The following is a 24,923-nucleotide window of genomic DNA, read 5'->3' on the forward strand; positions in this document are numbered from 1 at the left end:
CGCAGCATGTGGGAGCTTCCTGGACCAGGGCTCGAACCCATGTCCCCTGCATTGGCAGGCGGATTCTTAACCACTGCACCACCAGGGAAGTCCCAATGTCCCATTCTTGATCTGTGTGAGGTTTGCCTGGGTGGGTTCCACTTTATGATAAGGAACTTTTCAGTGTCTATATTAAACTTCAATAAAAACTGAAAAAGAAAAAAAAAAAGAGCAGTACAGCATCTTGGAATCTTCAGGGAGAACTTTCAATTGACTGACTCATGGCTTATTTTCCTGCTGGAACAATAATATCAAAATCAAGATTACATTTAATTTAATGTGAGATGATTAAATGTGGCCATTCCACCAAGTGCTTATTAATATTCAGATGCACATTGTATTTTCTAAATGAAATCAGAGTCCATAAACCCAAGTAGGATGCTGAGATCTATACACAGGTAATTGATATGGATAAGTTCTCTCCATGAGAGTTTTTCTTCCTGCACAAGGGCAGAGCTGTGCACTTAAGGAAAACCAGACACAAACAGCCCGAGCCCTTGAGGGTCACAGGCTCTGTGGTTTCAGGTGAGTGGGAAGCCAGAGAGCTGTAAGAAGAGATAACGGAGCGAGATGGTGTGTATGAACAGCTCCTTTGGGTCGGCCCAGAAACTGGGTGGGGATTCCGGCGCTCTCCAGGCCACCCTGCCCATCACACTGAGATCCTAGAGGTCCCTGCTGTCTGTGTCCACAGCGCCCCCTGGCAGCCTTCCCGGCCCCTCCCACCCCTCCAGTTGTGCTGGGAGACTGTCCATCAGCCGTCCAGCTTTGGGCTGGGTCCCACGTGTGGTCATTGCATCCGAGCTTGCGCACACGTGGTCTGTGTCCTGCGCCGTCTGAAATAGACAAGACCCACAGCATAGTGGTCTCCTCTGAGGTGGTCCACAGAGATGCGAGGGAGGCTGGGAGGTGACACCCGGCCTCAGTGGTCCTAGGCATGCTCCTGGCTCCACTCTGCTGGACTCCTGGCCCAGTCCTGGTGCTGGGATAGCACGGAGTCTTCAGAACGGGGGTCTGAGGATCAGAACGGGGGTCTGAGGGCTGTGCCTGGACAGCCGGAGGCTGGGGCCTGGGTGGCGCTGCACCCACCCTCCGGGGCCCGTGGGGAGCCAGCCTGGAGCAGCGGGCCCTGCAGCTCTGCTCAGCCTCTCCCCAGGGTCCTGTGGCTGCTGTTTGTGATATGGAGAGCACCTCTGCTTGAGTGTGTGGGGTCCCAGTACGTTGTCCGTGGTTGGGATTTTAGGAGGGGGTCATATCTGTGGGTGGTGTGGTTCAGAAGTCTAGCAACGCAAATTCGCTGAGCCCAGTGAGTGCCCTCCAGCTGCACCTCCTGCAGCCTCCCTGACCGCACCGTCTGCAGTGCATCTCCCCGGCTCCCCTCTTACGTGGCCAGTGGGTGGAGGAGGGTGTGGGCCTGGGCCAGGAGCAGCTTTGCCCTGGATGGTTAGCTAGGGAGCTGGACTTCCGCCAGGGGCCTGCCCGCCTCTTGCTGGCCTGAGGGCTGCTCCTGGCAGCCTGGCCACCCCGGGGACATCGGGACAGCTCAGAAGGAGACATTTCAGCGTGTGCAGAGGGAAAAGCACCACGCTGGGTTCTTGCACACAGGAAATGGGGCGGAGGAGATTGGACCCTCAGGGAGCTTTTGATTTGTGTGTGTTGGCCTCAGTGGAGATAAGAAGAAAGGGCCAGTTACCGGAAAGGGATTGAAGCCGGGTCACCTTTAAGGAGCTTGGAAGGAAGTGTTTGGCCTTGGTAACGGTGTCGCGATGTGGTTCGAGATTCTCCCCAGGATCGCCATCATGGCCACGTGCTTATTCATTCCGGGAGTGGCTACTGCACGCATCCACAGGTGCTCTAACGGGGGCAAGGAAAAAAGGGTTGCCCATGATTCATATCAGTGGAATTTGATGGAAAGAGATAGGTGCATCTCTGGAGTTAATCGTTACTATGTGTCAGAGGGTTTGGAGAACATTGATTAAGGAAGCATTTTCTTGATTGATGAAAAATAACTCAGTTATGCTTGTCTACCCCTGCTAGAAGGTTATGCAGTGTATTTTGTAGTGTGTAATAAAAATAAAACAAAAAAGTAAAATAAAAAAAAAAAGAAGAAGAAGAAAGGGCCAAATGGGGCTTCTGTGGGGTGTGGCCACAAAGGGAGATTTGGGTCTGCAGGAGGTGGTCCATGCTGGTGTTGACTAACAGAAATGAGGGGGGACAGAACTCCCCCCTCTTCAAGCGTGGGCTGTACCTGGTAACGTCCTTCCAAAGAGCACAGCCTGGAAAAGGGGAAATAGAGGAACTTGACAGTGGAGAAACCTGATAACCCCGCCTCGGCCACGGGATCCAGGTCCACCAGCAGTGATGCGTCACCTTGATGGTGTGCCCCTGCATGGGATGTGATGGGGATGGCTCTTCAGCTCTGTGGCCTTTCTGCCCAAACCCCAAAACTTCTATCTAATCACAAGGAAAACAGCAGTTCAATGCCAGCAGAGGGGCGTTCTATCAAATACCTGAGCAGCACTCCTTAGAACAGATGAAACCGTAGTTTCACCAAACTCTGAGAATCTGTCACAGCCAAGAGAAGCCGAAGGAGACAGGATGTTTAAATAGAATGGGTGGGATCCCGGAGCAGATAAAGGACACTGGGTTAAAACCAGGGAAACGTCAATAGAACGTAACCTTGGTTAGCAGTAACGCACTGATATTGGTTCATTAGCTGTAACAGATGTGCGACTTGGATGTAAGATTTAATGACTGGGTAAATCAGATGTGAGGGTATTCTATGGGAACTCTGTACTGTCTGCACAATTTGTTTGTAGGTCAACAACTATTTGGAAAAAAAATGTCTTTTGAAAGAAATTGGAGGGCAGTTTGAGTCCCGTCACCCCGGGGTTCCTGGCAGTGGGACCTGGACTCAGAGCCTTGCTGTCTGTCCCCCTGCCCCTGTCCAGCTCCAGACCCTTGGCTTTGTCGTCCCTGTTGGTCTTCCTTCTTTCCTCTCCACGTGGAACCTGAGGGAAAGTTCAGTCCAGTATTTAGAATAGATTTTTTTAATGCCCCAGATTTCTGGGTGCTTGGAAAGAACCAGCTTCTCAGATGCAGTCTGTGTGGGTGCTGGGGGCCATCCCCAGGTGAGATAAGCCCCCCGGTAAGCTTGCGGGCACCCTGCCCAGGTTTCCTCTGTCTGACAACTCCAGAAAGCGCGCCCTGGGCCTCTGCTTCCTTCTTTTTTTTAAAAAAAATTTTTTTAAAATAAAAATTGAAGTATAGTTGAGTTACAATGTTGTGTTAATTTCTGCTGTACAGCTCAGTGCTTTGTGACCACCTAGAGGGGTGGGATAGGGAGGGTGGGAGGGAGGGAGACGCAAGAGGGAAGAGATATGGGAACATATGTATATGTATAACTGATTCACTTTGTTATGAAGCAGAAACTAACACACCATTGTAAAGCAATTATACTCCGATAAAGATGTTAAAAAAAAATTTCTGCTGTACAACACAGTGATTCACATATATATATATATATATATATATATATATATATACACACACACATTCTTTTCTTTATATTCTTTTCCATTATGGTTTATCACTGGGTACTGAATATAGTTCTCTGTGCTGTTCAGTAGGACCCTGTTGTTTATCCATATATAATAGTTTGCCTCTGCTAATCCCAAACTCCCACTCCACCCATCCCCCAGCTCCCTCCCCCTTGTCAACCACAAGTCTGTTCTCTATGTCCATGAGTCTGTTTCTGTTTCATAGATAAGTTCATCTGTGTCATGTTATAGATTCCACGTATAAGTGACATCATATGGTAATTGTCTTTCTGACTTATTTTGCTTAGTATGATCATCTCTAGTTGCATTCATGTTGCTGCAAATGGTATTATTCCTTTCTTTTTTATGGTATTCCTTTGTATATATGTACCACGTCTTCGTTATCCATTCATCTGTCGACAGACATTTAAGTTGTTTCCATGTCTTGACTATTGTAAGTAGTGCTGCTGTGAATATTGGGGTGCATGTATCTTTTCGAATCAGAGTTTTCTCTGGGTATATGCCCAGGAATGGGATCACTGGATCATATGGTAATTCTATTTTTAGTTTTTTGAGGAACCTCCATACTGTTCTCCATAGTGGCTGTATCAATTTACATTCCCACCAACAGTGCAGGAGGGTTCCCTTTTCTCCACACCCTGTCCAGCATTTATTGTTTGTAAATTTGGGGGGATGGCCATTCTGACCTGTGTGAGGTGATACCTCATTGTAGTTTTGCTTTGCATTTCTCTCATGATTTCTGCTCCCTTCTTATGTGTTGAGGTCGTGAGACGGCTGCCCTCCCCTGATCAGCCCTGGGTCACTTCTGTGAGTGACCAGTGACCATTTTTTTAGGGGGTGACATTGCTCACAGCCGACATCATGGACCAAAGCTGATGTGTGTGCGGTTGGCAGTTCAGCCAGGAGGCAAAAGGGAGCTGAGCGTCTGTGTTTCTGGGCTGACTGAGGCTTCATGGCCAGCGCTGAGTAGGTGGTCGGGACAGCTGTGTTTCCACAGGAAGGGTGGCCTGGTGGGGACACGGGAAAACGGGTCCAGCCGGCAGCTGGAACCCTGGTGTGGGGTAATTACATCTTCTTTAACTTTTGTAATGGTCACTTCCAGTATTTTTGGAGGAGGTGCAGGATTCAGAGGAAGGAGTGAGCCCCGCAGGGGAGGAGAAGCCCAGTCAGGACCCCGTCTTGTAAATGAGCCCAAACAGTAAGGATGGAGGGTGGGAAGGGCTTGTCTGGACCCGGCCTGCCTGCCGAAGCCCCCCGCACGCTTTGCAAGATGACGTGAGTTACAGATGAGATGATCCTCGCACAGGGTTACGGTGGCATTGGGCACGTGGGAGGCGCTCGGCGTGGTGGGGCTGGTGTCTCCTGGGGGAACGGGGGACCTGCACTGAGAGGGTCAGTCAGTCACGGCCCCTCACAAGTCCCTGAGAGGAGATGATTCCTGTGGGTCTCACGGCTCATCTGGATTTTAGGACAAGATCATGTTGAACCCTATGAAACAGCTGTTTTTGTTAAGTCAGAAGTGGTCAAATATAAGTAGCGTCATACGGCTTAATGCAGTTGTTTAGTATTAAAGCAGTTTTGGGCAAGAGAGAACACTTTTTCTTTTAACAACTTTAGTTATCGCAAGCCTCCCAGTTCATTGTATTAGAAAATAGAGATCAGCAAACAGGAAACTTAGACATCCTGGATTTTTCCTGCAGTGGGGGGTGGGGGGAGGCGTTGTTCACGCGGGTTCTTCTGTGTGCTTGGCACGTGCACAGCTGCCCACACGCCTCCCCCTCTGCTGCGCCGGGGGCCTCTTTCTTCGACCCGCAGCGATGGGAGTTTGTCCGTCGTGCACTGACCCATGCCCCTTGCTTGGACATTGGGCTTGTTTAGAATGTTTTTCTGCCCTGAACGATGCTGTCATAAACACCCTGTAGCTCTGTTTTTCTTTTTTCTAAAATTTATTTATTTATTTATTTATTTTTGGCTGTGTTGAGTCTTAGTTGCTGCGCGCCGGCTTTCTCTAGCTGCGGTGAGCGGGGGCTATTCTTTGTTTCGGTGCAAGGGCTTCTCATTGCCGTGGCTTCTCTTGTTGAGGAGCACAGGCTCTAGGCACGCAGGCTTCAGCAGTTGTGGCATGTGGGCTCAGTAGTTGTGGCTGGTGGGCTCTAGAGCGCAGGCTCAGTAGTTGTGGCGCACGGGCTTAGTTGCTCCGCGGCGTGTGGGATCTTCCTGGACCAGGGCTCGAACCAGTGTCCCCTGCCTTGGCAGGCGGATTCTTGAGCACTGTGCCACCAGGGAAGCCTTTTTCTTTTTCAGCAGATCCCCATGATTCTTTCCTTATGGTATATTTCCAGAAGTAGAATGGCTGGACCTAATGTGAAGGCTGCAGATTGACCTCCAGAAAGGCTCCATCGCCCACAGACCCTGTGTGAGGGGGAGGGCCTGCCTTGCTTCTCTCCCTTCTCCTTTCCTGTCCTCTGCCTCCTCCCTCCCCTCTCTCCCCAGCCCTCCCTTCTCTCTCCCTCTCTTGTCCTCCGCAGGAACATTCTCTCTCTCCTCCTCCCCTCCCTCTCCCCCTTCCCTCCCCCTGCTCCTCCCCCTCCCTCCCTGCTCCTCCATCCCCTCCCCTCCCCCTCCCTCTCCCTCCTTTGATGCTGCACCACTGAGCAGGGGTCCAGCAAATAGCATTCCAGCTGACCACCCTGGGGGGCCTCCCAGCACACAGGCTCCCTAGGGCCCCTGGTCTGGGGTTTGCTTTTGGGGTTTTGAGGGGAAACCAAGAACCCATGGGGGAGCCTGCGGGGAGCTTCAGAGGCTTCCCTGTGACACACAGGCTGATCCTGAGGTGTGATAACCTTCTTCTAGGGAGACATCCCTTCCCTGAGAGCACCCCACCCCCATGCTGGGGGTGCTGGGGCGCTGACCCCATGGGCGGGAACCTGAACCCTGGGCTCACAAGCCATTATTTATTTAAAAAATACCTTATTTCCCTGGCGATTTGGCAAGTGGATTGACGCCAGGCCCTCTTCCTGAACCACCTGGGACCACCCGGTGCATGAGTCAGGCTGGTGGCCACCATGGGGCCCTTGGCCTGGTGTCCTGTTCCCCCTACGCCGTTGGCTGCCCTGAGAATCCAGGGAGAAGCTGCTGCCAGATCCGGCGGCCCCAGGAGGGTCTTTGTCCTCCTTTCACAGAAGCAGTAGATTCGTGGATTCGCTCTGTTGAGCTGGAAGGAAGAATTTTTAAATTTCCTCCGATTGAAAAACCCAAAATGGAACAATCTACATCAATTCCCCCAAATTGGACTTGTAGGCAAGTACTTGGAGAAATGGACTATTTCCTATGCATGGAAGCAAAGTCTGTGGGAACCTCCTGGTAATGAATTTTAAAGTGCTTGTCTACTCAGTCTCATTCCCAAATCCTGAGAGTCTTAAAAACCAGAAGCTGGAGGCCTGGGGGGTGGGGAGCAGGGCTTCCCACTCTGAATGGTGGGGAGGGGGCAGCTGGGGAGGCCCACCCTTCTCTGCTGCGGTTCCCTTCCTCCAGGTCAGCAGCACTGTTTGTCAACAAGCGAGACCGTCTCTTCTACCCGAAGATTCTGAAATTTAGGAGTGGTTTTGAGCCCTCTTTACGTAGATGCCGTGTTCTGACATGCAGAGTTTCCACGTATTATTTCATTACCAAACAGTGAAAGAGCTCATAATTAACATGGAGATATGCCTTCTCTGTGTTTAAATATTGCCTTCTAATAGTGATCTCGTGTCTGTAGAGGAGAGAGCCATCTTCTGGCCGCAGAGCGTGGGGTCGAAGGACCCTGGCCTCGTGGGTGGGGTCTGCAGCCTGTGGGCTGGGGGAGCCTGCCCCGGGCTGTGGGCTGCAGATGGGGTGTTTTGGTTATTGCCGCCCCATCTTCCAGGAACCCCTTCCCCTTTAAGGTTCCCTGACACCCCATTTCTGGCCTCGTTCAGGCTCACTTTCTCCACTCACATGAGGGTGCCCAGCGGGAGGAAGCAGCAGGGCTTTCTGTGCCATCTTCAGAGCTGATGGAAGTGGAACCAGGCCAGCCGTGTCAGAATTTCGTGGGGGAGCAACTAGCAAGAAAACCCACTCTTTCCCTGTGGCACCAGAACCTCTGGTTAGAGGGATGGCCAAGAGTAGGAACGGGACGTCCACCGTGGACAGGAAGTGGCTCCCAGCATGCGGGAGATGGAGACCAAGTCCAAGGGCCCCGGATGGGAGACCAGGATGAGTGAGGTCTGATGCCAGGGGGCGGGTGGGGCTCGGTTATTTGAGAAGAGTGTATTTCCCTGATCAGCGGGACAGCAGTTCCGTTTCATTGGGGTCCTTCCTTCCGGTTTGGGATGGGTTCTGGAATGGTGGTTGTTGTTTTTTTCTTTTTTTGGGCCATGCTACACGGCTTGCAGGATCTTAGTTCCCCCGGCCAGGGATTGAACCCAGGCCCCCTGCATTGAAAGCGCAGAGTCCTAACCACTGGGCCGCCAGGGAAGTCCCTGGAATTTGTATTCTAAGTGATCTTTTTATCAGGCAGGCGACTTTTCATGGCGGTGGGGTTAGCTTTGTCAGGTCCCTCTGACCTGGAGAGGTAGTGTCATTAAAATCCGGTAACTCAAGCAGTGCAGTATGATTAAGGACTTATTTATGTCATTGCGTTTTACTCGAAAGTTTGAAATCTGTTAAGGTGACTTTTAGGATTCTTGGTGTGGGTTGGGGACAAGTCTTTGCGTGGGTAGGTTTAATACCTTCTTGTGTGCACCCCGTTTCCTGGGAATCACTGAGGAACTGCTCTTTGATTTTCAATTTTAAACGCTTACCTTCCGACAGTCGGCCTCATCCAGAGCAGAATGGGCTGCAATTACAGTCGTCCTAATGGGATGGGTTTTATTTCGAGTGAGTGGACTGCAACAGCATTTCACTTCGTTCGTATGACTGTTCACCATCGCCCATTTTTCTTTCGTTTAATGGAAAATGTGTCGCTGAAGCCTGCTTCACAGTCCTGGCCCCATGGTGGCCTGGGTGGATCCTGGCTCAGATCTGAGGCCACCTGTGTGCATCATCGGACGGGCCAGCCGTGGCCCAGGGAGGGAGGGCGAAGGAGGGGCCTATGTGGCTTTTATTTTGCTGCATTTTGTCCAGAAACATTTCGTATGCTGGGCCGAGTGGTTTTGATTTGGCCTTCAGCGGGAGCAAGGCATAGCAGGATTTCACGGGCTTCTGTGATGGCCAGAGATGCTGGCCAGGATGCAGAGGCAGGCGGGTGCCAGGTGGGATGGAGGTGCAGGTCCCAGAGAGCCTGGCAGGGCCTGGCCATTCTCTGCAACAAAACTGTTTGCTTTCACTGACATTGGAGCGCTGGGATCAGGGTCCCACCCTCGACACGACTGCTCACCGCCTCTCCCCACAGCTGGCTCGTGAAACGTTCCAGAGTCAGAGAGTATCTGAGCTGTTTGTTGTAGTGTCTCAACTTGGGAGAGCTCGGTCACCCTTTCAGCCATAAAGTCTGCCTTTCCCCAGAGGAGTAGATGCTAGAGAAGGTGTGTTTTCTGTTTGAATCAACCCTGATGCAGCCTCGGAAGTGCCAGAAAGGGGATCTCGCCTTGACACATACAGCTGGGAACCCTTTCATTTCCAAAGTCTGTTAAAAAATCTTAATGCTTGTTAAAAAAAAATCCACTCTACCATTGGTAAAAATATCCTCTTGTGCATTTGCAAATGATACCTCTGCCTCTCTCAGGTGCCCCGTGAGTGTGGGGTGGTGCTCCTGAATGAGGCTGGAGCCCCTGGATTTTCCGGAGCCCCCAGCCTGGCTCCTCCTGTGAGCTGCTTGTGCCGTACAAAGGGCACCTGTCCCCGATTTTGATAAGAAGGGCCTCTGGGCTCCTCACCATTCGGAGAAGCAGTGGAGTATCTTCTCTGTCTCCCACCTCATCCTCCCGGAGTGAGTCTTGCTCCTTGTTCCTTGACAGTCATTCCACCAAAGTTATTTTTTATTTTTTTTAAAATTTTTAATTTTTAAAAATTTTAAAAAAATTTTTAAATTTTTTTCTTTTTTTCCGGTACGCGGGCCTCTCACTGTTGTGGCCTCTCCCATTGCGGAGCACAGGCTCCGGATGCGCAGGCTCAGCGGCCATGGCTCACGGGCCCAGCCGCTCTGCGGCATGTGGGATCTTCCCGGACTGGGGCATGAACCCGTGTCCCCTGAATCGGCGGGCGGACTCTCAACCACTGCGCCACCAGGGAAGCCCTACCAAAGTTATTTTTTAGACAGAGGCTTCTCTCTCGGTTGCCCCAGGCCCGGGGCCCCTCCACGGGGAGAGGAAACATCTGGGAACATCAGCTGATGAGACGGCTGTTGCGCCCCCCACTCTGTCTTCTGGCATCAAGGATATCTTAATTTTTTTAAGTTTTTAAAATTGTGGTAAAATACACATAGCATGAAATGTACCACTTTAATCATTTTTATGTGTACAGTTCAGTGGTATTAAGTACAGTCACTTTGTGGTGCAACCATTACCACCATCCACCTCCAAAACTTTTTCATCTTCCCAAACTGAAACTCTGTCCGCATAAACACAAACTCCCCATTTCCCCCTCCCCCAGCCCCTGGAAACCACAATTCCACATCTAAGTGAGATCACGTGTGTATTTGTCTGTCTCTGTCTTATTTCACTTAGCATAATGCCTTCCAGGTTCATCCACAGCATCACAAATGATAGGATTTCCTTCTTCTTTTATCTATCTATCTATCTATCTATCTATCTATCTATCTGTCCATCTGTCTATCTTGTTTGGCCACGCCTTGCGGCCTGCAGGATCTTAGTTCCCCAACCAGGGATCGAACCCATGTCCCCTGCAGTGGAAGCGCAGATTCCTAATCACTGGACCGCCAGGGAATTCCCTCCTTTTTTTAATACTATATAGTAATCCACTGTGTGTACGTGTGCGTGTATACATATATGTATATATATATGTGATATATTCTTTATCCATTCATCTGTCTATGGACCCATATTGCTTCCATATCTTTTGCGGCGAGCGGGGGCTACTCTTCGTTGCTGTGCTCGGGCTTCTCATTGCGGTGGCTTCTCTTGTTGCGGAGCACGGACTCTAGGTGCACAGGCTTTAGTAGTTGTGGCTCGCGGGCTCTAGAGCGCAGGCTCAGTAGTTGTGGCGCACCGGCTTAGTAGCTCCGCGGCATGTGGGATCTTCTCAGACCAGGGCTCGAACCCGTGTCCCCTACATTGGCAGGCGGATTCTTAACCACTGCATCACTAGGGAAGTCCCCTGCTTCCATATCTCGGCTATTGTAAATAATGCTGTAATGAACATTTGAGTGCAGATACCTCTTTGAGATAGTGATTTCATGTTTTTTTGGATATATACCCAGAAGCAGAATTGCTGGATCATATGGTAGTTGTATTTAAAATTTTTTGAGGAACCTCCATACTGTTTTCCATAGTGGCTGCACCAATTTACATTCCCGCCAACAGAGCACGAGGGCTCCCTTTTCTCCACGTGCTCATCAGCGCTTGTTATTTGTTGTCTTTTTGGTGATGGCCATCCTAACAGGTGTGAGGTGATACTTCACTGTGGTTTTGATTGGCATTTCCCTGATGATCGGTGACGTTGAGCACCTTTTCATGTGCCCGTGGCTATTTGTATGTCTTTGGAAAAATCTGTTTAGGTCCTTTGCCCATGAAAACAATTGTTTTTTTCAGAGTTGTATGAGTTCCTTATGTATTTAGGGGTTCCTTCTTTTTTAAGGCCGAGTCACATTCCATTGTATGTACATGCCACATTTTGTTTATCCGTTCATCCGTTGGACATCAAGAATACGTCGTGTAGTAGAAAGAACAAAGCGGTGAGACCTCGGTCTCTGCGGTTCACAGCCTCTGTGCGTTGGCAGGTGGGGGCTGACCACACTGGTGCTCGCTCGCTTCTGCTCTCAGCAGGCGCACATGTAGTCTCCACGGGCGCCTGGGCCTGCTGCTGAGACTGGAGGGTGTAGATGGGTGTGGGAGCCAGTCCCTACCCCCAAAGAGCAGCAGGGACAGGCCAAGTGAATGACACCTCCTATCTAGGGCTTTAACAAGTTCAAAAAGAGAAAAGAGCTTGTATTCATCCTGAGGGCTACATGGTCACAGGCCACCCAAAGGATGTGCCTCTGTTCCCAGAATTGGTGGGAGATTCTCTGGCAGATGTGTTTCTCCCAGAGCCCTTCGTCAGGATGGGAGCGCCTGCCATGGCTACTGTGATTACAGTCAGCGGCACAAGAGCCCAGGAGGTCCTGCTACGTGTCGCCTCTCGTATAAGGATGTCAGTACATTTTATCTGAAGTTGATAATATATCCAGAAATAGAGGTGTAAAAATATTATTTAGAGAGATGGAAATAGCCACCAGAAGAATTAAAATCTGAACTGAGGAAGAGGATTGGCAGTGGCGTGGGGAGGTTGGGGTCAGGGAATATGGCTTTTCATTGGAAGCCCCTCCAGTATGGGATTATTCAGCCTGAGTGAAAGAATCGTCTCGTTTCTTCGGGGCTTTGCGGTAGCCAATGGCTGATCTGTGTAGTTACGTGGTAGATGGGGTCAGAGGTGTCTGTCCTCAGGTATGATGGCAGTCACAGTGTAAGGTGTCCAGTAGCGCCAGGCAGGAAATGGGAAGAGCTCAGGGACTGGTGGGTTAACAGTGTCTGGCCTAGTAATTCCTGCTGAAACCTTAAGGGTAGGCAATAAATGAAAGAGCTGCCCGGGCAGATGTGACTTGCATCCTAACAGCAGTCTTCAATGTCTTCTGTCAGAGGCATGACGGTTGGGCCATTTCTCATCCGTGGAGACGGCTGGTGAAGGAGGTTTCAATCCAGGGCACCTGGACAGTGCTTCAGTCCTCTACAGCACACCACCCGCGTCGGTGGAGAAAGACAGTTAACAGTTTTTTTTTTTTTTTGGTTCTGGCTTTTAAAAAAATATAATTTTATTTTTTTAGTTGAAGTATAGTTGTTTTACAGTGCTGTGTTAGTTTCAGGTATACAGCACAGTGATTCAGTTATATGTATAGGAGAATATATGTATATTGGATTGGCCAAAAAGTTCGTTCGGGAACGTACGGAAAAACCGAGCGAACTTTTCGGCCAACCCAATATGCATAAATAGGAGAAATGTTTCTTCTATATTCTGTTCTCCCACGGTTGTTTTCTTATAGCCCTTGTCCCAGTGCACCACAGTGATTTGTTTTCATAGATGTCAAAACCATGGCTGGTTTCCAGAACATCATCTTTGGAAATTCTATATAGCAGTGAAGCAGGTTTTCTCTTGCCATTTTTATATAGCTGCGTCTATTTGAAATTTTAGTTTCATATCACATTTATCTAACAGTGTGTCCGCTCGAGATAGTTTGCATTCTATTGAATGGGCTTGATAGGAAATTATTAAAAAATTCAAATATTAGAGTTTCAAGCATCATAAGTGTTGATTTTTAGGGAATGTACCAATTTTCATCTAAGTGATTCTTTTCCAAAAGGGAGGGTCACGAAATGGATAACCTACATTTTCTGGTTTTTCAGTAAGAAGCACTGATTGTGTTTTTTAAAGAAAGAACCATAAGAATATGTGATTTTAATTTTGACTTCATATTAATACCTTCAGAAACAGGAAGTTCTCTGTGCCTGGGTTGCGCATCTTTGGGTTTCCAGGAGTTAGTGCACTGAGGCCTGATCCAGGGAGCTGGACGGTTTAGGTTCTGCTGGCTGCCTTCCCGCTCTGTCCAGGGAGACCAGATCCCAGAGGAGGACAGCAGCAATTAGGCCTTGTTGGGAAGAAAGAACACAGCCACCTGCACTGGACCGTTTTGCTTCCCCTGAACAAATAAGATAGTGCATTGCTGGCATCTGTAGCTCCCGTAGGGCCGTGTGGCAGGGGTTGGCCTGCGGGCTTGCTTGGCAGAGACAAGATGCCCACACCCAGGGCTGCTCTGCATGGTCAGAGAAGGAGTTTAATTCATTGACAGTTTAGGGGCTAATGGTATTCACTTGTTCTGTATGGAGCTGGGGATGGATTCTTTGTCTTTCTTCAATTTAATAGAGCTTTACAAATCAAAATACATCCTGCTTAAGCCATTCAGAACTGTTTCCCGTTAAAAAAAAACCCAAAAGGTAGCCCCTGTGATGATCCCCTCGCCCACCCCACACCATGGTGGCTTTGTGGGCAGTCTGCTCGCTGCCCCGAGCCCATCTGGACACGTTTCTGCTTCTCATCAGAAAGGGAGCTGTCACCAGTGCAGATGGGAGACTCACGTTAGCTTTAGTGATGGCAAGACGGAAATAGAAGTTTCCTTGATACCACCATGCCAAGTAAGATAATGAGGCTGCATACTTGCTGCTAGCCGCTGAAGGCAGACATCGCTAGAGTAATTTGGATTAGTGGGAAGTTGGAACATATTGTTTTCAAAGAGATTTCAAGAGCATCATCTTTGGAAATCCTCTACAGCTATGAAGTGATATTTCCCCCTCAATTCTACTTATATAGTAGTATCTGTTTGAATTTTTCATTGGTTATCTGTTCCCTCTAATAGTGTATTTGCCTGAGCTGTCTCGAATTCTATTAAATGGCCTTGGCATTAAATTGTCTTAAATAGTTTTTATCGCTATTTGGAAGACCCGGAAGTATTTCCAGTGTTCGTATTTGGGTCACGGAGATGCCACTTTGCATCATTTTATCCTATGTAAGGGCCAGGCTATTTCAAGGAAGGTCCAGAGAAGAGACTTGCTATTTCTGAGAATATCCGATGGATTAGGAAGCACGGATTATGCAAAGATCTGTCCTTTGCGCTTTGAAATCTGAAATGGAAAAGCTGTGCTCAGGGGCAGGGGGATTTGGAACCTGGGAGGGAGCGGGTCAGGCTCCCGGCTTCATTCAGAACCCACATCCTGCCCTACCTGGCCCAGCATCACAGCATCATGGAAGTGAAGATGCATAAAAAGCCCGAGTTCCAGCTGCCGGATCCTAACTTGGGCGGGCGTGGGTGAGGAGGCTGGGTGGCTGGTGGGTGGGGTGCTCCATCCAGCCTGGCACCCTCTGGAGGCTGATTCTCTTTATTCTGCAGATTTCCCTGGGGACTGTGGGGATGGCCTCGTTTCACCGGGGCGCCCTCATACGGTTATGGGACAGTCTCACCAGGCTGCAGGGTCGTGAGAGGATGAGCCCCTGGCCCCAGTGTCACCTGATTTTTATCCTTTGCTTCCTGGGCCTTTTGCTTGAAGGTACCTTGAGTATCTTGTGTGTGCATTTACTTCTAAAATGTGCATTAGGGACATCCCTGGTGGTCCAGTGGGTAAGACTCTGCGCTCCCAATGCAAGGGGCCCGGGTTCGATCCCTGGTCTGGGAACTAGATCCCGCGTGCACGCTGCAACTAAGAAGTCTGCATGCCGCAACTAAGAAGCCCTTATTGCTGCAACTGAAAGATCCCGCATGTCGCAACGAAGATCCCATGTGACTCAACTAAGACCCGGTGCAGCCAAAGTAAATAAAAAAGTAAATAAATAAATATTTAAAAAAATAAAAAATAAAATGTGCATTAAGCGTTTTGTAAGATTTCAGAGACATAACATCCATCGTTCAGCAAGTGCTTGTGGAACACCTACTGTGCACCGTGCTGCGTGGTGGCCTGGCCATGGGCTGCCATGCCCTGGGGAGATCATGTTCTGGTACTGAGCACATCCGCACTGTCCAGGGCAGGGACCACCGAGTTTTGTCCCGTGTAAATCGGATGCCTCGCACCGTGGTTTGCTATGTTACAGGCAAGGACAGAAGGCAAGAACTTCCAGACAGACGTGGCGGGCTTGGCCTACCTGCCCAGTGGCTGAGCTTAAAGCCCATGGGTCCACACCTCCCAAGACAACATCCCTGCCATTTGTGGGGGACGCCGAGGGGCGGGCAGGGTGGCAGGGTGATGGGCCCTGTGTGTGCAGGGTGCTGGGTCAGGTGATGGACTTACTGCAGCTGAGGAGACATCAGCCCCCACCTCGTGGGACTTCGGTTTGCAGAATTTTAGCCGTTATCAATATTTAAAAAAATTTCTCCTGGTTGTAGCATAAAATCCCTTAGCTTCTTGCAGCGTGTTCTGAGGCTTTAATGCCATTCCGCAGATGTCCTTTCGTGATGCAAGAGGGCTTCCTGAGAAGGGGCTGGAAAGTGGTTTTCATCCAGCACTTTTGGCAGCACTGTCTGGCAGGTTAGGGTGGAAAGAGGGTGGGAGGTGGCAGGGGGGCGCTCACACCCGCTGTTTCGTGGTTTCAGATCCTGGGAAAGCTGCTCACTCCCAAGCATGGTTTATAGGAGAATCTAAATTTCCTCAAGCGACTTCTGAAAGGAAGTAGGCTTTATTTTCATTCATTAATTAATTTGGTTTTTTAATTTAATTTTTTATTGAAGTGTAGTTGATTTACAATGTTGTGTTAGTTTTTGGTGTACAGCAAAGTGATTCACTTATACATACATGTACATATTCTTTTTCAGATCCTTTTCCATTATGGTTTATTACAGGATATTGAATATAGTTCCCTGTGCTATACAGTAGGACCTTGTTGTTTATCTATTTTATATATAATAGTTTGTATCTTTTAATCCCAAACTCCTAATGTATACCTCCCCCACTTTCCCCGTTGGTAACGATAAGGTTGTTTTCTTTTTTAAAAAAATAGCATACAGATATTGCTACTTCTGTTTTTAAAAATTAATTAATTTTTGGCTGCATTGGGTTTTTTGTTGCTGCATGCAGGCTTTCTCTAGTTGCTGGGAGTGGGGGCCACTCTTCGTTGTGGTGCATGGGCTTCTCATTGTGGTGGCTTCTCTGGTTGCGGAGCACGGACTCTAGGCCCATGGGCTCTGTGGGCTCCAGAGCGCACGGGCTTCAGTAGTTGCGGCGCACGGGCTTAGTTGCTCCGTGGCATGTGGGATCTTCCTGGACCAGGGCTCGAACCCGTGTCCCCTGCATTGGCAGGCGGATTCTTAACCACTGCGCCACCAGGGAATTCCCATAAGTTTGTTTTCTATGTCTGTGGGTCTGTTTCTGTTTCATAAATAAGTTCGTTTGTGCCATATTTTAGATTCCACAAAAAAGAAGATATGAAAATGCTGTCTGCTTGATTTTTTGTCTGTGAAGGGTTTTTTGGGTTTTTTTTTAACGTCTTTATTGGAGTATAATTGCTTTACAATGGTGTGTTAGTTTCTGCTTTATAACAAAGTGAATCAGTTATACATATACATATGTTCCCATATCCCTTCCCTCTTGCGTCTCCCTCCCTCCCACCCTCCCTATCCCACCCCTCTAGGTGGTCACATAGCACCGAGCTGATCTCCCTGTGCTATGCGGCTGCTTCCCACTAGCTATCTATTTTACGTTTGGTAGTGTATATATGTCCATGCCACTCTCTCACTTTGTCCCAGCTTACCCTTCCCCCTCCCCGTGTCCTCAAATCCATGTTCTAGTAGGTCTGTGTCTTTATTCCAGTCTTACCCCTAGGTTCTTCATGACCTTTTTTTTTTTCTTAGATTCCATATATATGTGTTAGCATATGATGTTTGTTTTTCTCTTTCTGACTTACTTCACTCTGTATGACAGACTCTAGGTCCATCCACCTCACTACAAATAACTCAATTTCGTTTCCTTTTATGGCTGAGTAATATTCCATTGTATATATGTGCCACATCTTCTTTATCCATTCATCTGTCGAACCACCATATTTTTTAAAATTTGGAAGCATAATTATTTCAGCAGTTTTAGGTTTACAGAAAAGTTGAGCAGAAAGTCCCCATGTGGCCTGTAACCCCCATACCCCCTAATTTCCCCTGTTATTAACATCTTGTGTTAGTACGGTACATTAGTTACCACTGATGAGCCAATATTGATACACAACCGTGGGGATTTATGAGCTGCTGCAAACCTTTTTCAGGGCACACCATGTGAGTGGCTGGGCACAGGGAGGGAGGCACTGTGTCACCTGCGTCCTGCCGGACGTCACAGCAGATGGAGCCGAGGGCCTGAACCTGACGTGCACTGGGGTGGCCCCACTGGTGGCTGTTGAACGGAGGGTGGGTGGACCATTGACCGAAGACGCCCTGATTCCCAGGCAGCCACCCCTACCCACTGTGGCTGGCCTGTGGAGCAGGAGCGTGGCTGAGAAGCTGGCTGCATTTTTAGCCTCAGGGACACGTTGCGCGTGGCAGCTTGCAGCCCGTGGCAGGTGCTGGGGTGGGTGGGTTCAAGGCGGTTTTGCAGCATGGGGAGCGTGCAGCTTCAGGGGCTGGCAGGCACTCAGTGTGATCTCAGCGCTCTCAGTGGCGTGCTCCATTGCTTCCCGTCCGCTGTAGCTGGTGCCTTTGACCCCAACCCGATGCTCCATCCTCGTCTCTCGGAGTCGCTTCCCCATCTTTGCTGCTTTTTGCATTTATCCTCCCCTTTCCTTAAGGCTGGGATTGAGGCCCATGTCCTCGGCTTGCTGGCTGCAGTGGCATGTGAAGTCTCTGGAAAGCTGTGCCTTTGGCAGGCCGGGAGCCTAGAGGGAGCAAGGAGATGTGGCTGGGAATGATTGTGAAAACTGCAGAGACAAGACAGGCTGAGAAGATTGTGGTTACAGCTGGAGTTCAGGGACGCCTCTCCCAGTTGGGTTTTGAAGGATGAATAGTAGTTTGTCAGTAAGATTCTAGAGGCGTGAAAAGGGAATGGCTGAAACGCTGGCCTGGAAGGTGTGAGACCCCGCCAGCACTGGGTCTTGGGGGTGTGACGGGGGTGAGGCTGCAGGGATGGGCAGAACACAGACCCGGGAGCTCATGGTCCAGAGCTGATCACCGCGTGGTGCAGCGCCGTGCTTCCAGACCCCATTAGAGTCCCTGGCTGTAGGTGGGGGCAGGCACGGTGTGATTTGGGCCGGGTGTCATCTGCGTGGAGGGTGGAGGGGGTCCGTGATTGGATTTAGGAGGCCCCCAGCTAGGTAGCCTGCTCTGTGGGCAGGAAGCGTGGCAGGAGCCCTGCACGTCAGAGCTCAAGGACTCTTGTAAGTTAATGCGGGTCTGTGCCCTCACTGGACAGGCAGGGAGACCAGGCTGCCGGTGCTGGAGTGGGGCCTGATCCCCACATCTCAGCGCCCCTGGCATCCTCCGAGATGAGGAAACGGAGCCCCAGGAGGTTCCGGAGCCTTCACAGGCTGTAAGGGCAGAGCTAGGTCTGAGCCAAGGTCTCTCTGTGGCCCAGCTGTACGCAGAGATGCAGGTGCCGCCCCTGCCAGGGTGGCCCCCCCACGCGTCAGGGAGCAGACGGTGGCCCTTGCACACGGGCTGGCTTGTGCTGCACACCCGCACATGCACACACTCACCCTTTCTTTGACGAGACTTTGTTTAGTGCCTTTTGTAAAATTCCTACCCCCACTGCGCCGTGTGCAACGCACACAATTTTAAGATAACCCAGACATCACCAAGCTCTATCTTGTGTAGCATTTTGGTTTTTTTGGGAAAACAAGTTGGGGACAGAACCTTGAAGAATATGCTTCCTTTCCTGTCAGAGCAAAAGGAACCTGTAATCTTAAGGCCACGGGGTTTCCTGCATCTTCCTCCAAAAGGGTTAGAGAAATGCATCCCCAGGAGACCGGGGCCAGTGGCTGCGTCCTGAGTGCCCGCTGGCCTTTGGGAGTAGAGGGAGGGCTCCCCTGAAAACTTGGGGAGACTCATGATCACCTTGCCACCCTTTGATTTTCAAACTGTTGGGTGGCTCTGTGGACCGCGGGAGCTCTGATCACAGAGTCCTGAGCTGCTTTGCCGTCAGGCACAGGGAGCTTTATGGAGCCTGTGATCGGCACTGCATCGGAGAACTTCCTTCTGCTCGTACAGGAGCAGCCTGTGTGCTCAGCCCGCTGACGCCAGCCTGTGTCCTCTTTCATTTCAGTCTCTGGAGCATCCGAGCGTCGCTGCATCTCGTCTGCATCTCGTCGGGGGAGCCGACGGCCGGGCCAGGACCGATCTGCGGATGGCCCAGGGTCCCCAGGCGCCTGCAGCTTCCCGGTGAGTAGGACCTGCGGGGTCACCACGCTGTCCGCCCTGCGTGCCTGGTCATCTGAGCATCTGCACTCACAGGCTGCCCCGGGGGCTGGGGGACAACTGGGCCCGCCCCCCTCATCTTTCTCCAGCAGAAGCTCCAATGCAGCTACACTCACGTGTTTCACCGTTTTCTGTTTTGACAAATTGATGAGGAGAAAGACGAGTTTGAGGCGTCCCCAGAGGACAAGCCACGCAGAGCAGACGTGGTTTCCTGTCACCCTTCTTCTCTCCTTTCAGACCCACCTTGTCCCCTTCTGCCGCTGGGGATGCTCCAATCTGAGTGGCGCCGTTGCCCGCTTCCCACTAGGGTGCTGTTAGGCCAGATTGTGATATTAGGGGAATGCTGGCCTCATAGAATGTGTTAGGAAGTGTTCCTTCCTCTTCTAATTTCTGAAATAGATGATAGAGAATCGGTATCATTTCTTCCTTAAATGTTTGGTACAATTCAGCAGAGAAACCATCTGGGCCTGGTGATTTCTTTTGGGAAAGTTATTAATTATTGATTCAATTTTTAAGATACATATAGTTATTCTGTTTGTCTATTTCTCCTTGTGTGAGTGACTTTTGCTAGTACATGTCTTTTAAGGAGTTGGTCTGTTTTATCCAAATTATCAAATTTGGGGGCATGGAATTCTTTGTAGTACTCCTTTATTATTATCCTTTTAATGGGCTATTATTATCTTTTTCTGTGGGATCAGTGTTGATGACTCCTCTCTCTCTTTTGGTGTTGGTAGTTTGTGTCTTCTTTTTCTTGGCTAGCCTGGTCAGCAAAACAGATTTTGGGTTCATTGATTTTCTGTATTTCCTCTTCGTTTTCAATTTAATTGATTTATGCTCTCATTTTTATTATATTTCTTCTGCTTGTTTTAGGCTTCAGTTTCTCTTCATTTTATTTCCCAAGGTACACGCTTAGGTTATTGATTGGATATCTTTCTTCTTTTCTAATGTATACATTTAATGCTATATATTTCTAAGCACTGCTTTTGTTAAATACATTGTGGAAATTCTGACAAGTGGTATTTTTGTTTTCATTTAGTTAAAAAAACTTTTCTTTTGATAGTTCCTCGTTGACCCATGCGTTGTTTAGAATTATGTTGTTTAATTTCCAGCTATTTGGGGATTTCACCCATTTTCCTTTATTGATTTTTAGTTTAATTCCATTCTCCTCTGAGAATGTACTTTGAGTGATTTCAACTTTTAAAAAACTTGTTCATGTGTGCTTTATGGCCCAAAATGTGTTCTGTCTTGGTGCTGTGGTCTGAATGTTTGTGTCCCCCCCAAACCCCGCCCCAAATTCATATGTTGAAATTGTAACTCCCAAGGTGATGGTATTAGGAGGTGGGGCCTTTGGAGGGTGACTAGGTCATGAGGGTGGCATGCTCATGAATGGGATTAGTGCCATTATGAAAGGGACCCTGCAGAGCTCCTCACCCCTTCTGCCATGTGAGGACACAACAGGAAGTCTGAGATCCAGAAAGGGGCCCTCATCTGACCAGGCTGGCCCCTGATCTCGGACTTCCAGCCTCCCGAACTGTGAGAAATAAATTTTTGTTGTTTGTATCGCACTGTAGTATTAATATTTCGTTATAGCAACCCATACGGACTAAGGCACTTGGTAACTGTTCCATGCAAGCTTGAGAAGAATGTGTATTTTGCCACTGTTGGATGGAATATTGCATGCATGTCAGTGAGACCCAGGTGATGGATAGTGCTGTCCAGGTGAACCATCCTTGCTGATTTTCTGCCGGCTTGTTCTATCAGTTACTGACAGGGGATGTTAACGTTGTCAATTATAATAGTGGATTTGTCCTTCTCTCTTTGCAGTTCTATCAGTTTTGCCTCATATATTTTGATGCTCTGTTAGGTACATAGCCATTTATGATTGCGATCTCCTGTTGGAGAATTGAATTACGTATCATGCGGTAATGCCCCCTCTTTATCCCTGACAGTTTTCCTTATTCTAAAGTGTGCTTTGTCTGAAATGAGTATTGGTACCCCAGTTTTCTTTTTTTCTTTCTTTTTTTTTTTTTTTTTGCGGTAGGCGGGCCTCTGACTGCTGTGGCCTTTCCCATTGCGGAGCACAGGCTCCGGACGTGCAGGCTTAGTGGCCATGGCTCTCGGGCCCAGCCGCTCCGCGGCATGTGGGATCTTCCCGGACTGGGGCACGAACCCGCGTCTTCTGCATCGGCAGGCGGACTCTCAACCACTACGCCACCAGGGAAGCCCCTTTTTTTTTTTAATTTTGAAATGAGATTATTGTTTGTTTATTTTTTATTGGAGTATAATTGCTTTACAGTGTTAGGTTAGTTTCTGCTGTACAATGAAGTGAATCAGCTATATGCATACATATATCCCCTCCCTCTTGGACCTCCTTCCCCCTCATCCCACCCATCTAGGTCATCACAGAGCACCGAGCTGAGCTCCCTGTGCTTCAAGTTCCCACTAGCTACCTATTTTATACATGGTAGTGTATTTATGTCAAACCTAATCTCCCAGTTCATCCCACCCTCCCCTTCCCCCACTGTGTCCACATGTCCATTCTCTACGTCTGCGTCTCTATTCCTGCCCTGCAAATAGGTTCATCTGTTGGTACTACAGTTTTCTTTTGGAATTAACACGGTATATCTTTCTCCATACCTTTACTTTCAACCTAAAAGTGTCTTTATGTTTTAAATGGGTTTCTTGTAGACAGCATGCAGTTGGGTCTTGTGTTTTTATCCACTCTGACAAACTCTGTCTTTTAATTGGTGCATTTAGACCATTTACATTTTAAATGATTATTGATGTATTTAGATTGATGTCAAACTTTTCTTTTTTTAAATTAATTTTTATCGGAGTATAGTTGATTTACAATGTTGTGTTAGTTTCTGCTGTACAGCAAAGTGAATCAATTATACATATGCATATATCCACTCTTTTTTAGATTCTATTCCCATGTAGGTCATTACAGAGTATTGAGTAGAGTTCCCTGTGCTATACAGTAGCTTCTTATTAGTTGTATATAGTAGTGTGTCAATTCCAATCTCCCAATTTATCCCTCCCCCCACTTCCCCCTTGGTAACCATAAGTTTGTTTTCTGCATCTGTGACTCTATTTCTGTTTTGTAAATAAGTTCATTTGTACCATTTTTTAGATTCCACATATAAGTGGATAGCAAACTTTTCATTCACTGTCTTCTGTTCTTGCCACTTCCTTTTCTCACTTCTCTGGTTTTCATTGACCATTTTATAGGAATCAATTATATTTCTCTTAGCTTATCATTTTTAATTCTTTGAAAATTTTTTATTGTTTGACTCAGAGTTTACAATATACATTTTTAAGTAATCTAAAGTCCACCTTCAAATAACACAATACTTCTTCAGATTTAGTGCAAGTACCTTAAAACAGACTATTCCCAGTTCTTCCTTCCCGTCCGTTGGGACACTGCTGTCATTCATTTCCCTTACCCATAAGCTAGAATCATCACAATACATTGTTACTATTAGAGTTTTAAATAAACAGTCATCTTTTAGATCAAATAAGAGTAAGAAAAGTATAAGATTTTATTTTACCTTCATTTATTCCTCCTCACACACTCTTTCTTCATATAGATTCAGGTTTCCAAAGTATATAGTTTTCCTTCCATTTGAAGAAGAATCTTTTAATATTTCTTTCAGGGTATGTCTGCTGGTGACAGATTCCTTCAGTATTTGTCTATCTGAGAAAGTATTTATTTCTCCTTCACTTTTGATAGCTAGTTTTGCTGGATATAGAAGTACAGGTTAGTGGAGTTTTTTTTTCTTTTTCTTTTAAAGCTTTGAAGATTTTCACCTATTCCCTTCTTGATTGTGTAGTTTCTCACAAGAAGTCTGATGTAATTCTTATCTTTGTTCCTTTATAGATAAAATGTTTCCCCACCTGCCTCTAGCTCATTTCTTGATTTTCTCTTTGTCTTCAGTTTGCTACAGTTTGAGTATGATATGCCCAGGTGTAGTTTTTGTTGTTGTTTTTTGTTATTGCAGTATAGGATTTACAGCGTTGTGTTAATTTCTACTGTACAGCAAGGTGATTCAGCTAAACATATGTATACATTCTTTTTTATATTATTTTCCATTATGGTTTATCACAGGATATTGAGTATAGTTCCTCGTGCTATACAGTAGGACCTTGTTGTTTATCCATCCTATATATAATAGTTTGCATCTGCTAATCCCATGTTGTTGTTTTTTAAAGTATTTATTCTGCTTGGTGTTCCTTGAGATTCCTGGATCTGTGGTTTGATGGTGTCTGTTGTTAATTTTAGAATAAATGTTGGCCATTATTAGCTCAAATATGTTTTCTTCCTCATTATCTCTTTTGTTTCCTTTGGGTCTTCAGTTATACGTATGCTGTATCTTTCAATATTGTCCCGTGGTCCTTGGATGCTCTGTTCTGTCTCTGCTTTCACCCCCACACTGGCCTTCTTTTTTATTTTGCATTTCAGTTTGGGAAGTTTCTATTGGCCTATCTTCCAGCTCCCTGATTTTCCCCTCAGCCGTGTTGAGTCTACTGAGGAGCCCATCAAAGGCATTCTTCCTTTCTATTACCAGTTTTTAAAAAATTTCTAGCATCTCTTTTGGATTCTTTCTTAGACTTTCCATCGCTCTGTTCATATTGCCCTTCTGTTCTTGTATGCTGTCTACTTTTCCCATTAGAGCCCTTAGCATATGAATCATAGTTCCTTTAAATTCCCAGTCTGAGAATTCCAAAGTCTGTGTCATATCTGACTCCAGTTAGGATGCTTGCTTTATTATCTCTTTAGAATATGGGTGTTAAAAAAATTGTTTATTTTTTTGCCTTTGATATGCTTTCTAATTTGTTGTTGAAAGTCAGATATGTTGTATTGTGAAATAGGAACCGAGGTAACATGCCTTCTTGTGGGAATCTGTGTAAATCCCATTAGGAGCTGGGCTGTGTGTCGTGTCTGCTGAAGCTGTAGGTTCCAGAGGCTTCAGACTCCTCCAGTGGCCTTGGTTTGGCCTCCCCTCTGGACACTGGGCTTCCCTCAGTCCTGCTCCTCAGAGAGGGTCTGGTCTTGGAGCTCCTTCAGCTGGAATCCACTGTTATCAGACAGGAGCCCTGTTGGTGTGGTGGGAAGGTGTGGGGGAGGGCATGTGTTACCTGAAAACTGGGTTCGCCTCTTGGTGGGTGTTGAGCCCAGAGACACAACTAAGCGGAGATCCGGAGAAAGAAGGATTTATTAGTTGCAGCAAGTA

General features: G+C 47.9%; 1 protein-coding gene and 1 pseudogene across 1 annotated transcript in view; both read left to right on the forward strand.

Moving 5' to 3' along the window:
* Window positions 1-24,923, forward strand: part of APBA2 (amyloid beta precursor protein binding family A member 2) — a 189,666-nt gene that overhangs the window by 12,709 nt on the left and 152,034 nt on the right. Inside the window, exon 2 of the mRNA XM_033852266.2 lies at window positions 19,538-19,653. The gene's annotated coding sequence lies outside the window, so the exon portion shown is untranslated. The remainder of the gene's footprint in view (window positions 1-19,537; window positions 19,654-24,923) is intronic.
* On the forward strand, window positions 1,788-2,058 carry LOC117311151 (NADH dehydrogenase [ubiquinone] 1 alpha subcomplex subunit 1 pseudogene; annotated as a pseudogene).

This window comes from Tursiops truncatus, chromosome 2 (assembly GCF_011762595.2).
Source record: "Tursiops truncatus isolate mTurTru1 chromosome 2, mTurTru1.mat.Y, whole genome shotgun sequence".
NCBI classification, from domain to species: domain Eukaryota; kingdom Metazoa; phylum Chordata; class Mammalia; order Artiodactyla; family Delphinidae; genus Tursiops; species Tursiops truncatus.